We start from the raw sequence: 17,057 nt of genomic DNA, 5'->3' as shown, positions 1-17,057 counted from the left end.
AACTTGCCCTGAAGGGAAACCAGGTCTGTTTTCCACCTTAGTTTGCTATAAGCATTCCAAAAACAAAATTTAATGAGTCTTTCCATTTTGGCTATATGCACTATACAACTAAAACTATCTATTGATCTACTAACATGCATAAAACTGTGAAAATCAAAAGGTTCACTGAAACAAATAAGAGACTCAAGAGGATCATTCCTTTCTGATGCTGGTATTCTAGTCCATGTCCATGGGAGTATCCATTGGTTCATCCTGACTTGGAGCTGTACGATCCATATGAGACAGCAGCTGATACATCTCCTCCAGTTTGTTGTTCTGCCTGATCATGATAACCTAGAAACTTTTCATTTCTTTTTTCAAATTTGGCACTCCATTTGCAATTTCTTCCATTTCCTTTGCCACCTGCTCCAGAGCCTTTGCAAGGAAGCGTTTTAGTACCCAGTAGATATGTAGAGACTTCCTATACAGAGTCAACTTTCCCCGCATATTCCTGGGATCTCTAGTCATTTCAGCCCATTCTTCCATCTCGAAGTCAGATTGTTCCTCCATCACGCTCGCTTCCATGTCCTGAATGATTCGGCGAATGTATTCACTCACGCCTTCCCTATATGCTCTGGTAGCTTCGTGGAGTGCTGTCAAATTCGATCTTCTTCCTATACTCTGGTGACTTGGAGCATTTGTTGGCCGGCCCTCTTGATTCCCTTGCCTCGGTCGTCCTAGGCTTCCACGTCCTTTGCCACGACCCGGGCATGCCATCCTACTTTCTACCTTATCCTGTTGACAATTATCATTCATAGAGGTCAATTTTTGAAGTTTCTCATCACTGTCTTCCACCACAATTTTCTCTGTGGTTATTCCTCTACTCTTTCTATAGTCCCCACCATTTATTTGGGTGTTACGCTGCTCATCATTTTCAGGATACAAGAAGCGAAGAAGACCCTCTGTCATGCAAATCAATTGTTGGGCTAGGGGTAGGATTTTTTTATCCCCACTTTCAGACTTCCCCTCTACCTTTGCAGTGGATTGATTGATACAGTCTCCCAAGTTTCTTCCTGGACTATGCTCATGGCCACAATTCCTCCATTCATCAAGAATCCCCCCCCCCACCCCGATTCTGGCCCGATTGACCCTTACAATGTATTTCTGAGTGGAGGGCGAATTCACACCAGCCCTTTTCTTCCTCAGGGGCTTCACATGTATTAAATTTTTCCATTCTACCTATTATGACTGAGAAAAAGAGTGAAGGGGTCTCAGGTTTAACATACCCAGAATCGCTAACCTCCTTGATATCTCCTTCTAGCTGTAGCCCGCTCTGCTCCTCTTTCCCCTTGCTTAGTTTACCCTTTCTTCTACACGTCGCCACCTTCATATAATGCATCTTCACCATCCTTCTCATTCTTCCACTACCGCTGCCACTACTTCTACTCTCCTTCATTCCACCTCCCCCACTCAGAGTTTTTGAGAATTTCTCTGACATGCTATTCATTTTTTTGGTTGGAAGGGTGGCATCGTACCTATGGCTTCATCCCTTTGTCCTGCCGTGATCATAATTTCGCCTGCCACCCTCACCTACCTTTTTCCACATCTCGATCAGGAGCCATCTGTCTCTTTTGCCTTTGAATCGTGTCTTCATGATTATCCTAGTTTAGAATCATTCTTAGCTATTCTAATTCTAAGTCCTCTAAATGCATAGTCCATATATTATCCCTTTTCCTTCCCTGTTCTGGCACCCCAAGTTTGCAAGAAAATCTGCTGCTCTATTAGCCTCTCTCCTAGCATGCTTAATGATCATATATTCAAATATTTTTAGGATAATTTCAAACTTTTGGATTAGATTGGCCGTTCTCCAACTCTACATAACTTTGTCCCATGAGGTCCCATTGTTAAGTTTTTTGATTACGTGTATTACCATTTGGGAGTCCACTTCCACTTCCAGGTTATTATATCTTTTTTTAATTGCTATCTTTAATCCTTGACATACTGCCATCAATTCAGCTTCATTATTACTCATGATGCCACCATTATCTGAGTAAATCCATTTTTTTCTGCCTTGACCATCCCTAAAGAGACCTCCAAACCCTGCTGGGCCTGGATTTCCTTTAGAAGCTCCATCGAAATTTAACTTTATGAATCCAGCCATGGGACGAGAGAAGTGCATGGTGCCGTTATATCCCGCCCCAGGTTCTTTCCACATCTATGGAGCCACCATCCCTTAATGTAGGCTTAGCTTCCTTAAAATCTGATCTTCTTCCAGCATCGTTTCCCAGTATTCTCCATTCCAAGTATCTGCAGGTATAGTCTCACAAATATGACTCAAGGTTTTTCCCCAGATTTTGTCTTTTGTCATCTCTTTGTTTTGGAAAGTTCTTCTGTTTCTTTCTTTCCAGATCATCCACCTATTCATCCCTACTACTAGGCTCCATGCTCGTCTAACCATCGGGCTTGTAAATTGTCCTCCTCCCCATATTTTAATTGTGATTTTAATGCTCTGTTGATCTCTATGAGTTTTTCCAAAGAGCTTCCTCACCTCTTCCCATTGTTGTTGAGCTTCTTTACATGAATTCAGGAGGTGCTCCTGAGTTTCCTGTTCTTGTTTGCAGAGATTACATCTGGGGGGGCTGTGTATGCCTCTATTTTGGAGTTGGTCCCAGGTCAGGATACGACCTTTGCTTAATAGCCATAAGAAGTATGCCACTTTCGGCCACCAATTGCTATTCCATATTTGTTTCCAATTGACTGTCGTATCCTCTGGTTCTCTGGGAATTAAGAGATGATATGCCTCTTTAATTGAAAAGTTTCCTTTTATTGTATATCCCCATCTCAGAATGTCTGGTCCAGATCTTATAGGTATTCTCCTTGTCTGCATTTCCTTTTGGTATAACTCCCTTTGTTCTCCATCGACTTGATCCATCCACTCTTCTAGATTCTTCCAGATTCTCCATACTTCATCTTGGCTCCCCATTTTCCAGAAGTCCCTTACCAAATTCATTCCATTCTCAGCTACCTTTTGGCATATATCCATTAGGGCTTGAAGTCCATTCAGTCTTTCTCTTTGCTGCTAGGCCTCCTCCCAAAACCTGGCTGAGTTGCCATCCCTAATTTCCCAAAAAGCATGCCTAGTTATTATTTCTTTGTTTAGACTGGCTAGATTCCAGATTGTCGACCCTTTCGGTGTATCCCTTATTCTTAATATTTCCTCTGGTTTTGTTGGCATATTATATTTTTTTGTCCATATTCTTTTCCATAGGTCGTTTCCTCCATTCATCCAGCACCACCACAACTTAGCACCCATTGCTTGATTCAGGATATAGGGATCTCTAAGGCCTAATCCTCCCTCTGTCTTGCTTTTCACTAAATCCTTCCAAGAAACTAAAGACCATTTTCTTTGATCCTTCAGACCTCCCCATATAAATTTTTTGAAGATTTCTACCATCTTTGTACATGCTCCTTTAGGGGCTGCCATTGTCGATAGTTGATATATTGGAATCGATTGAAGGACTGCCTTAACTAAAACAGCTCTGCCTGCAAAATTCAAAGTTCTGAAAGACCAGTTAGCTAGTTTTCTAGCAATTTTCTCAATGGTTTGTTGCCAATTTGACAGCCTCAGAGGATTTAGGGCTAACGAAATTCCTAGATATCTTGTTGGGAGTTCTCCTAATCGAAATCCCAGAGTTCTTGTTAAAAAATTTCTGATATTTCCAGTAGTATTGAAAACATAAGTGTAGGACTTGTCATTGTTCATTTTTGTGCCTAAAGTTGTCATAAAAATTTCTAAGATTGCTTTGATTCTACAGGCTTCTCTAAGGGACACATTACAAAACAACATAATGTCGTCTACAAGTTGCTGATGAGTAATAGGAAGGTTGTTACCCCATATTTGGATACCCTTAAGCTTTCTTTCTCTTACTTCTTTTCTGATGTACCTTCCTAGGCCTTCTACAGATATGATGAATAGGAAAGTGGACAATGGATCCCTCTGTTAGAGTCCTCTAGTCACTTTAAAAGGCTGGGAAGGGGTTCCGTTCACAAGGATGGAGAAATTGGTTGAGGAAAGCATGGTAAAAATCCATTCAATCCATCTATTGCAAAAGCCGAAAGCGCTTAAAACTTCTTTCAGATAATTCCAATCCAGACGGTCGTAGGCTTTTGATAGGTCAAGTTAAATCATCATACCTGCTTTCGTTTTAACTTTTAGAGAATGCACTACTTCTTGGGAGACCATGAGTCCATCTAGGATTTGTCGGCCTTCAACAAATCCTGTTTGTTCTGGGGAAATAATGCTAGATAAAATAGGCTCAAGTCTCTTAGCCATTAAAGTAGCTATTTTCTTATATATAACATTACAGAGGGCAATGGGTCTAAAGCCCTTGGGGACTTCAGACTTAGTTTCTTTAGGAATCAGAGATAGGAGGGTTGAGTTTAAGCCTGTACTTACCTTCTGGTTTCTTCTTGATTCTTCCACTACGTCCAATATGTCTTGGCCCAAGAAGTCCCATCCTGCTTGATGGAATTCTGCCGTGAAGCCACCAGGGCCATGGGTTTTATTCTTTTTCATCCCTTTTACTACCTCCTCTACTTCATCCAAAGTGGCTTCCCTCATCAGGGCTAGGTTTTTCTCTCTAGTGATCATACTCGGGGTCTCTTTACAGATTATTTCGATAGCTTCTCTGCGGTCTACATTGGGTTCCATGAGGAGTTCTTTGAAATGCTTCACCAAGACTTGTTCTATTTCTTCGTGCTATGTCACTCTTGTCCTTGCTTCATCTTTAATAGAAAAGATTCTATTTCTTTGTCTTCTTTAGATCATTGCTTGGTGGAAGAAATTTGTATTCCTTTCCCCCTCTCTTAACCAATTTACTCTGGATTTTTGCCTCCACAAGATCTCTTCTTGTTTCCACCTCTCTACCATTTGTCCTATTAGGATCCCTTCCTCTCTGGCCAGGACATCACTTCTACCTGCATTAATTATTTCTTTTTGGATTTGCTTCATTTTCTATTCTAGAAGCTGCTGATCTTTGAGTATATGTCTGAATTCCTCCTTGTTCCATTTCTTTATGTAACTTCCTTTCAGTTCTTTTAGTTTCAATTGAAATGTCTACATTTTGTTTATTCCTTTCTATCTACTTTGCTTCCACCATTCTTCTACTTTCTTCATGAAATTTTTATCCCTGAGCCAAAAGGCTTCAAACCTAAAGGGCTTTCTCTTAGGGCTTGCGTTAATGTCCAGTTATGCTTTAATCGACCAATGGTCTGATCCCATTCCGCGAAGAATCACTGCTTCAATGAAAATATCCCAATTTATAATTTGTTCTGACATTAGAAATCTATCTAGTCTGGAAGCGATTTGGTGTCTACCTCCCCTCCTATTATTCCATGTATAGATCCCATTTGTTGTCTGTATGTCTACAAGCCTTTGATCTGCTATCCAATCACCGAAGGCTTCCATGTCTGCCTCAGTTCTTCTAAGCCCCACCTCTTTTTCATTTATTGATTTTATCATATTGAAATCTCCTCCCACTATCCAGGGAGAGGTTTGATACCAGGGTCGCATGACTGCCAGGTTCTGAAGGAAAAGCCTACAATCGCTCTATATATGGGGTCCATATACATTGGATAAGAGGATCCATTCTTGAGAACCTAGAATTCTGAATCTTCCTGAGAGGATGTGTGGTATGCTAATCCAGTCTTCAAATTAGACTTCCTCTGGGTTCCAGAGGATTGCTACTCCTCCTGCACTGCCTGCCGCATCTTGACCAATGATCTCATAATGCGGCTTAAAATTGCTCATCACTTCTTTTAGTTTGCTTTCTCGTAATTTTGTTTCTTGGATTAGCATTATATTTGGTTTATCTCTTTTGAGTCTCTCTTTTAGATATCTTTGTTTTCCCTTACTATTCAGCCCTCTAATATTCCAGGTTGTAATAATCATTTCAATAGTTTGAGGGGTTGTTGGAAAACCTCCGACAATGGTACAACTTTTCCTAAATTCACCAACATATCTCCTACCATTTGGATGGTCTCACTCATAGGTCTCCTTCCTCTTTTCCTTCCACCCTTCCCTGTGATTCCTATTTCTGTGTTCTGATCTCCTTGTGTTCCAAGTTGCTCTGGTTGCTTTGCTATCCATATCCCTCATTTTTCTTTGTATCTTTGGAACATATCTTTGTAAAGTTTCTTCTGGTCATCTGGTATGAACCATTCATCCAGATGCTTCCATTCCTGTAGAAGTTTCCTCATGACCTATTCCGCCTCTCCTTCTTGTTCCTGTTGAGGATCTATTTCCATTTGGATCTGTTCTTGAACCTGCTCTCCCTTCTCTCCCTCTTTTTCCAATTCCATATTATTTGGTTCCTTGTTTTCCTTTTTGTTTTCTTTCTGGTTCTCCCCTATTTCATCTTCCTATTCTTCACCTTCCACTTCCATTTCTAATTCCGTAGGACCTCGAACTGGTTCTGGCTTTTCTGAGTGCTTTCTGGATGAGAGGGGTTTAGTTTGGTCTTTCCTTTTTGGGCTCTTGTTCTTCTCTGTACTTCTATTAACCCTCCCCTATTTCCTTCGTTAGTCTTCCTCTCCTACTCCATACTTCACTTTTCATCCCCTTGATTTATTGGTGTATTGACTTCATTCATCGGGTAGTATTAAACAAATGGACATACTCATGGCATCGTCTACACCTGAAAGGAATGTGTTCGTAATCTATTGGCTGTTGCTAGACTTCGTCATGATATTCTATTTCTATATGACGGCAGTGGTTCTGTGATATTCATGTAGACACAGATCCCGGCGTATGATGTAAATCTGCCTCTCTTAGTGGTTTTTGCTACCCTCACAAAGGTCCCTATTGAATTCGCAATTCCTTCTAAAATCTCTGGATCCCAAAATTCTATCGAGAGCCCAAATATTCTGACCCAAACTAATGTTGCTAACATTTTTTCTTTTTCCGGATTATAGCATTCTTCCCATTGCCTCATAAATAGTCCTGCGTTGTTGAAGAAGTATGGACCCTCTTCAAAGATCCTCTCCTTATCCTCCAGATTTGCAAATATTACTATGAAGAAACCTTTTGCCACCAATTTAAGATCTATATGCCCTTTGGGTTTCCACCTTTTTTGTATCCATTTCGTCAGATCTTTCTTCGATGACCATGTTCCTACAAACTTGCAAATAAGTTCATGGCCTTTCATATATCCTCTATAATCCTCTAATTTATTATTTGGGACCACAAACCTGGGTTTTTTTGTTGCCCTTGGTAGGCATTTGTTCCCCATCCTAGCTTGCCATACCACTCCCATCACCGGCACGTCCTTTCTGTGATTCCCAGATCTGTCGTTTGCATCGATTCAGCTTGATTCCCCTGCTATGATCTCCTTGTAGGAGGGGATCTCTCCCCCCCCCACTCGCTTCAGTCATTTTCCTCACAGTCTAGCCTGATCTTAGTTCCTTCTTCCCTTATTTAAACTGATGTTGTATTGGTCTGTGATTCTGCAGGTGGGTACGGGATCCCCTGCACCCTGACCAGGAGCAGGTCCACCTGGGGTCATCTGATCCTAAACCCTAACCCTATTTTCCCATCGCCTTTCTCAGCTCCTCTGCCTATTATTCTCTCTCAATCAATGACCGTGATGATCTTCCACAAAAGTACTTTCTTTCACATTCCAGCACTAGAATTTCTTTGGTGTAAATTTCTCAGTGATATTTTCTTTTTGATTCTACAAGGTTGTAATTAAGGAAGTAGGAATAGAGTTATGAAAAGTCCATACCATTTCTGACATTTCCTGTGCTTCACCTATAAGTTTAGAAAACCCATAGGTTAACAATTAAGTGTTGAAAGAGTTTACCTAACCATAATTTCTGCACCCAACAAGGTGATGATGATAAGTTGCAACATAAGCATGGTGTGGCCGAGAGACTATAGTTAAGATCAGGATGACGGGATCAACAAGAAAGCTAGAAAGTGCATGAGCTAAGGGGGAGTTGTATGTGAGTTTTTTGTTTTAATAGTTTCATATTATTTGTAATTTTAATTTCACTTCAAATTTGTAACACACACACATAGATATATATATCTTTGTGTGTGTGTGTGTGTGCATGTTGTAGCCTAGAGTGAAAATAAACTTTTTCATCCATGTATGTTAATGCATATCATTTGGAAAGTTGATTGAGTAGCCATTGTTTTAAGCATGCTTAGGAAATAGACATTTATTTCAGCCACATATGCACCTTTGAGTGTCTTGATTAAGGCCTTTCCTTTCATTATTCATCATTTCGTCATTGTTGGTTATGAGTCCTTGCCTTGGGAAGTGCAAGCTCTTGCATGTTGCAAGGAGGCATGAGAAAGAGTAACAACATGGAGAGTTATTTGCATCCCATGCATGTTTTCAAGGAGAACATGCTTAGCAAGATGAAGGTAATTTTTGGCCTTGTTTTGATTGATGCCGCATTACTTGCAGGAGTTCAAAGTATGAGAACATATTATTGTTTGGTTACTAATTCCTATTTCGTAGATGTGTTGTAGCTACCTATAGTTTTTAAATGGTATTCAAAGAAAAAGAGTGAAATCATTTTGGGTCACCCATTCCCATTGATGTCAAAGGGGGAGAAAGAGACAAACCATCTAGTGTAGAATAAAGGCTAGTTAGTGAGAGAAATAATTTGGTGATGTGGGTGGGTGTTTCCATAAATGCCTGGGGGCGATGTTGTTGGAAACATGGTGTTGGAATTGATGTTAATAGTTGAGTAATATTGTGATGGGAATTGATATCAACATTTGTAGGATGTAAGTACACATGGTGTAATGAATATTATAGGTGTTCATGGTGCTAAATGTGCTTGACATGATGGTTTCATACTATTTTATGTAGTGGTTGTAGATCTAGGTAGAAAATTTAATGTTAGAATATGCTATGCATTGTATCTTCAAGGCTGTGCTAATTACATAATCTGTTGTGTCTTTCTTCATTGAGGTTGCACAAATATTCTTTGGATTCCCTTTATTTTTCCCTGCGTAAATCCCTGTAGGTGAAGAGTTTGTGATCCCATGCCAAAAAAAACAAGTGCTATCATGTATGGTGGTATTTTGTGGAAAAGCTGATCTATTGTCTCATTATTTATATGATGTTATATTGTTGTTCCTAATGTTTTTAAGTGAACAAAAGGTTTATTATTGTTGCAAAGTGTTTATATGCTACCGTACCTACGATGTTTTATGATGAGCCTGTAGGAATTTACAGGGTAAGTTCCTCAGAAAGAACACCAAAAGGACACCGCTCACAACCAGATCTCAAATCAATACACCAGTATTTTTGACGTGGTTAAAACCCTCAAAGTGCAAGGAGGGAAACAGTCCACGGCCTGTCCCAACGTGGGTACTACAGGCAATTTATTAATCAAAGAATGAAAATTTACATAAGCTTCTCTCATGCACGGATTTCCCGAACAATGACCCTCCATGCGCTTTAAATAGAACTCATGGACCAATCGGGTGTCAAGCCACGGATCAAGTGTCGGTAATACCGAGGTGAGAGTGAACCGTCGGATCACTACATATCGTGACCGTCGGATTGTAAGTTACAAAATGTACAATGGTAAAGAAAGACACTTTACCTAACTCTATACCTAACTCTATACTAGACCAAGTTGAACTTAACTATATCCTATGTGTCGGAATATCCTAACATCCCCCCTTAAGAAAAACTTGGGATAGGATTGAAGGATTTACAAATATGACACAATAGGAGAAGGAAGGAGGCACTAGAGCCTATCCCCCCTTAGTGACAACTTCCTGAACTCCAAGCATATATCGAATTTTAGTGAACTTCGCCTCTGTGAGAGCCTTTGTGAAGATGTCTGCAACCTGATCATCTGTTGAACAATATTGCATTTCAAGAACATGGTCATGAATGAGCTTTCTGATGAAGTGCATGTGTAGTTCAATGTGTTTGCTACGCTAATGCTGGACTGGATCTTTGCATAGCTGAATGGCACTTTGATTATCACACCAAAGTGTGGTAGGATGCTGCTGCTCAAAGCCAAACTCTGATAGGATCTGATGAAGCCACAAGGCTTCCTTACTAGCTTCCACGGCACCACGATACTCTGCTTCTACTGACGAAAGAGAAATGGCAGCCTGTTTCTTACAAGCCCATGTAATAGGTCCTGAACCAAGAGTGAAGACATAACCGGCAGTAGACTTCCGATCTTCAGGGTCACCAGCCCAATCAGAATCAGTGAAACCAACTAATAGAGGAGCTGCTTTGGCACTGTAATGAATCCCAAACTGTACTGTACCTCGAACATAACGAAGTATTCTTTTAGCTTCTTTCCAATGACTTTCACGGGGGTTTTGCATAAAATGAGCAACAAGGCCAACAGCAAAGGAAAGATCAGGACGAGTATGGGTTAAGTACAAGAGTTTTCCTACAAGTTGACGGTATAAGGTAGCATCAACTTCAGGAGAAGTACAAGAGACTGAAAGTTTGACGCCAGACTGAAAGGGAGAAGGGGCTGGCTTACAGTCTTCCATGTGAAAATGACGAAGAATATCACAAGCATACTTGGACTGGGAAAGGGAAATACCCTCCTTGGATTGCAAGACTTGAAGACCGAGAAAATAGTATAAGTGTCCTAAGTCTGTCATTTCAAATTTCTTTTTGAGGCTAGACTTCACATGGTTTATAAGGTTGGGATCACTACCAGTGAGGATAAGATCATCAACATAAAGAACAAGGATGATAAGAGAGTTGCCCACTTTCTTGGTGTAGACAGTATTGTCAGAATGACACCTAGAAAAGCCAGATTCTAAAAGAAAGCTATCCATTTTGGCATACCAAGCCCGAGGAGCTTGCTTGAGACCATAAAGGGATTTCTTGAGTCGACAAACAAGGCTGGAGTCTGTTTGTATGAAGCCAATGGGTTGTTCCATATAGATTTCTTCCTGCAAGTCCCCATGCAAGAAGGCAGATTTAACATCCATCTGATGGACTTCCCATTTTAAAGAGGCAGCAAGGGAAAGAACAAGGCGGATAGAATTCATTTTGGCAACAGGGGAGAAGGTTTCAGTGTAGTCAATGCCTTCAACCTGTGAAAAGCCCTTAGCAACAAGACGAGCTTTATGTTTATTAATTTTCCCATCTGGTCCATACTTGGTTCTGTAAACCCATTTACATCTTACAAGTTTGCGTCCCTTTGGTAGAGGAACAAGATCCCATGTATCATTTGTCAACAATGAATGATATTCTTCATTCATAGCTGCTTCCCAATGTGGATGGCCTGAAGCTTCTGCAAAAGTGTCAGGATCATGATTTACTGGAGCTTGAGCCAGTAAAGAACAGGCTCTTTCAAACTGAGAACGTGTACGTCGCTGATCTGTAGGATCACCGGCAAGATCACCTGCTGCATCCCGAGTAGCACGGACCCATCTTGGAAGTTGAGGATCCTGAGAAGGTGGGGGAGGATTATCATCCTCACTTTCATCATCTGAAGAAGAAATGTTGTCAAAAGTAGAAGAGATAGGAAGAGGTGGCACATCCGCCGGACTAGGCTCGTAGGCCGATTTATTTTCATCAAATTTTACATCTCTTCTAATGATAACATTTTTGGACTTAAATGGAATAAGTCTATAACCTTTTACATCTTCAGAATATCCAACAAAAGTACATTTCTCACTCTTAGGTTCTAAAGCTTTATGCTTTTCATCTGGAATATGGGCCCATGCTTCACTTCCAAACACACGAAAGTGACTTACATCTGGTTTAATGGAACTCCAAGCTTCTTCTGGAGTGATATTCTCTAGAACCTTAGTAGGAGTGCGATTGATTATATAATTTGCACAATTAATTGCTTCGGCCCAAAAACTAAGACTGAGTCCTTTAGATTGCAGCATACAATTAGCCATTTCCTTTAAGGTGCGATTTTTCCTTTCAGCTACACCATTTTGTTGTGGAGTGTATGGAACAGTATGTTGCATTTGAATTCCATTTTCGGTGCAAAAGTTGATGAATGTGTTTTTAACATATTCTCCACCATTATCAGTTCTTAGCTTAAGAATTTGATGTCCAGATTGTTTTTCAACAAAGGCTTTGAAGGCCAAAAATGTGTTAAATATTTCGCTCTTGAGTTTTAAGAAGTATACCCAAGTGCGTCTGGAGAAATCATCAATGAAAGTTAAGAAGTACTTGCAGCCAGAGAATGAAGCAACAGGAAGAGGACCACATAAATCACTGTGCACAAGCTGTAAAGGGGCTGAGGCGTGCCAAGAGGCACGTTTGTCAAAACTATCTCGATGATGTTTTCCGAGTACACATCCGGAACAAACACCATCTCTGCAAGATACCATAGGAAGACCTGTCACCATATTTTCTTTACATAGATGCTGAAGGGAGCGATAGTTTAAGTGACCAAATCGCTCATGCCAAAGTTTGCTCACTTCATCATTATGAGCAACAAATACTGAGGGAAGATTTGATGACCCAAATTTGTGAAACTTATACAACCTTGTGGAATCATCAGCAAGACCAGTAGCTAGAATCTGTTTAGGATCTTTTAGATCCTTGATTACAACATCATGAGGTGAAAATTCAACAATTTTACCTTCACCTGAATGAGTTATCTGATAGACAGATAGAAGGTTGCAGGATAAGGTTGGAACACATAATACATCATTAAACTGACCATTGTCTAGATGAACAGTTCCAGTCCCTACAACATTAAGAGATCTATCATCACCAACATATATATTTTTGGTGTTACAATCATTTAAAGAAGAAAACATGGCTTGGTTTTTGGCCATGTGATAAGAGGCTCCAGAATCAATGAGCCACTCATGAGAATGAGAAGAAGAAGAAGATACATTTAATGCATAACCAGACTGAGATGATTGACAACGACATGCAGAAAGTGCCATTCCGGAAGTTGAAGTTGAAGTAGGCTCCACATGGATGTTATGTTTCTTCATTGCGGCTTCCAAGGCTTCCATCTTCTTAAAGCATTTAGATTCTAAGTGGCCATCTCGATTACAAAAGTTACAATGTCTATCAGTCTTCTTCCATTTGTTTTTATTGGTCTTATCATTTTGCTGAAATGATCTTTCATTTTGAGGCTGAGTTGGTTTAGGACCATTCTTTTGAGGATATGACTTCTTAGGATTCTTTGAATTTGGTTGCTGCTGGGCGGCTAACGCTTTCGTGGAAGAGTTTCCAAGATTAAGAAGACCAAGGTGTAAGAGTTTTTCTTATTCTCTTATTAAGGAATCACAAAAGGAGTCAAAGGAAGGGGCCTTGTAGTCTTTTCCTTGACAAATGAAAGCTTCCCTTGTAGAATGGAAAGTGGAAACAAATACAGAGTAGGCTGGTCCCAACTTAGTAAGGATGGAATAAATAAGGTTACCATCTTCTTTCTTAACTTTAACACCTTCCAAGAGATATCTAAGGGTCTTGAATTTGGACAAGAAATCTTCAATGCAAGAAAAATTATTAGGATCCAAAGTAAGCAACTCATTTTCAAGTTGATGGGCTCTAATTTCTTTTTTAATCCCAAAAACTTTAGCGAGTTTTTCTAATGCTTCATGAGGAGTCTCAAGTTCTGCAATGTGGAATCTAAGATCAGGAGAAATAGACATCCCTATCAAACCACGTGCTTGATCTTGTCTATTTTCCCATTTTGCAGCCTTGTCTTCATCTTTTGGTTTCTTCTCTTGGTCTGTGGCTATTCTGAAGAGACCTTTACTTCTAAGTAAATCTTCCATGTAGGCTACCCATTGGAAGTAGTTAGTGCTGTCAAGAATGACTTGGCATGGACTTTCCATTTTTTTTTTTAAACTGAAGCTGAAGATGCTAAAAGTAAGTGTTCCAATGGATAGATCTCGAAAAAATAGGCGGTTTTAAAAAAAACGGCTCTGAAAAAGGCTTCCGGATGAAGAAGTTATGGCTTTTTGAAAAAAAATTGTTGATGTTGCCGGCAAAGTGCGCGAATGTGCGGGAATGAAAAAATCTGCCCCCACAAAATGGAGACTTGAACCCAAGACCTCTACTCTCTAAAAATAGCTTTGAACCAATTGATCTATACAAAAAATTTGAGAGAGAGAGAGAGAGAGAGAGAGGGGCCTTGGTTTGCGTGCTTGCCTTGAGAAAGCTCTTTTTCCCTACAAAACACAAAACACAAAACCCAACACGAATATGCAAAGAAAAACGAACCTTGCGGCTCGAAGTTAGCTTTAGCCAAAAAACTAGAAATTTTTTAAAAAAAATCTCAAAGTTAGCTTTAGCCGAAAAACTAAATATTTTTCTCAATGTTTCTGATTTTCCGAGATCACACTAAAGTGCAGGGAAAAGAGCATACGCATGAGAAAAATCCTTCCTTTCTGTTTCTGATTTGACCAGATCGCACAGAGTCGCAGGGCAAAGAGCATACGCAGAAATGAAAGGTATAGATCTGGTTAAAAAAAAAGGGCTAAATAAACCGAAACTGAAATAAGCAGAGAGAAAATAACAGTAAACTGCAAAAAACACTGTATACCTCCCGATCTGAAAAATGACGCAGCTAGGGCTACCGGAAACCTTTTCGTGTGAAACGAAAGAGGTTCCTCACTGGAACAGATGCTCCAAACGCAACAGAGCAGTCCTCTCAGCCCGAAAGCAGTCAGAAACAGCAGATCTAGGAAACGACAGCCGCATGCAGTTCTACCGGCTTCAGATTTGGATCACCAACGGACGCGGCCCTCAAATAGCTCTGATACCATGTAGGAATTTACAGGGTAAGTTCCTCAGAAAGAACACCAAAAGGACACCGCTCACAACCAGATCTCAAATCAATACACCAGTATTTTTGACGTGGTTAAAACCCTCAAAGTGTAAGGAGGGAAACAGTCCACGGCCTGTCCCAACGTGGGTACTACAGGCAATTTATTAATCAAAGAATGAAAATTTACATAAGCTTCTCTCATGCACGGATTTCCCGAACAATGACCCTCCATGCGCTTTAAATAGAACTCATGGACCAATCGGGTGTCAAGCCACGGATCAAGTGTCGGTAATACCGAGGTGAGAGTGAACCGTCAGATCACTACATATCGTGACCGTCGGATTGTAAGTTACAAAATGTACAATGGTAAAGAAAGACACTTTACCTAACTCTATACCTAACTCTATACTAGACCAAGTTGAACTTAACTATATCCTATGTGTCGGAATATCCTAACAGAGCCTTGTATTTCCTTATTACTTGTATAACTTGTTTGTTTTTTTTATTTTATGTATTGTTGTTGTTAAGTATAGTCATGTATAGTTGAGTATGAGTGACTATGTACATTGTTATTTATTGTATCATGAGGATATCGATGGAAAATATATGTTGTAATGTATGGCTAATAAAGAGTTTTAAAGGTTGCTACTAGGTTTTAATGGTATGAGTGGAGAGAATGTGTTGGCATGGTCATATGAGTTTGTTGGTTGAGTAGCCAAGAGATGTTTGACATTTTTGTATTTAGATTGAGAATACACATGTGGATCTAGTATGAAAATGTATGAAGTGCAGTCTTTGGATATTTGAAGGCTAGTGCATCTAGGGCAAGTGCTGGCTTTTTTTATTAGGGAGTAGTGGGTTCCATAAGATGGGTGGATGCGAAAATATTTTGGGGTTGATTCCTCCAATAGATCATGTCTACAAAGTCATTTGGAAGTGGGTTCTTCAAAGCAGGTGGATACCTATAGCTTATTTGCAATCAATGCCTCTAGTGGATGGGTCTCTGCATATAGTTATCGAAGTGGGTGCTTCCATAAGGTTGTGCGTAGAGTGAGTGGGTGTTAACATATCACAAGCTAGTGCTTGCATACTAGTGGATGCCCATATATGGTATAAAGAAGATTTTATATAAGAAAAATAAGGAGACAAACATTCAGCAATTTTTCTCCAAGAAGGGTTTCCACCTAATATCAAGTGTCCATGTGTTGATGATGGTTTATTTGTTCCTCTTGTGTCCTATTTGTTCATGTTTACTATTGTTGTTATGTTTTGATTATGCTTGTGTTATCTAATAATATTATGTTGATTTTATGGTTAACTAATGATTCAGTTATATGCTCTAAAGAATTGGTAAAAAGGTTTAAATATGATCATCATGGTACAATACAAACTCACCTTGACCCCCTCTTAGTAGTTTCAAGCTCCCAACAATTGGTGTTAGATTTAGGTACCTTCAAGTGTAGTGTGACCACAAGAAGGTAGATTTGATAAATATTTTTTTTGATGGATCATCAAATTGTGCCTCCACTTAGTACTGCAAGTTATATGGTATGGAGAGAAAAAGTGAAGTCCACGTTGTCATCATGTAGATATGATGTTTAGAAGCCAGTATGTGAAGCATATGGTAAATATTACCCTTGAAAACAAATGTAGTAGCATAATTACCATGAAAAACATGGTGTGATCTTTAGTAATATTCACAATGCAAATCTCGAGAAGGTAATGGATCTAAATTAAGAAAATGAGATATGGGACAAGGTGCATCTCTTGTATGGTGGAGACATTAGTAGTAGAAATGGAGAGATGGAAAATAGGAAAATGAAGAATAACAATATGTGATCTCATAAGAAGGTTTCTCATCTCAATGATATCCATCCCCCTAGTATTGAAGCAACAAATTGTCAAGAGGAGAAATTTGAAGATAAATGTGAACTAGATATGATGTGGTAAGATAGATATGAAGGTAAGGTTGTTTGTGAAATATTTCTTTGTTGTCATTTATAAGGTTTGAATGTTATCCATGAAAATTCATATAGTCAAGATGATGATTAGTGTGACAAACTAATGGTCGTTCAAGTTGAACTTGACTCAGTCATGGTTGTTGTGGAAAATGTAACTGTTGAAATAAAAAGTCTAACAAATGTGAACATAGTGTTAGCGCTCGAATCTGCCTCAGGCTGAGGAAGGAAAAACTCAAGGCAACATCAAACCACGCTTAGCCTCGTAGCTAGCCCTACGAGGACAGGAGAGGGCTCTCTCCGAGTCTATCTCGGCAAAAGGTTTTCAAAATGGCTGAGATGACTCCAAATTAATACTGATTT

The sequence above is a fragment of the Pinus tabuliformis genome, chromosome 5_1, assembly GCF_031772625.1.
Source record: "Pinus tabuliformis cultivar Carrire ecotype Pingquan chromosome 5_1, CPIR1, whole genome shotgun sequence".
Taxonomy (NCBI): Eukaryota; Viridiplantae; Streptophyta; class Pinopsida; order Pinales; family Pinaceae; genus Pinus; species Pinus tabuliformis.
Note: the sequence above shows the minus strand (reverse complement) of the source record.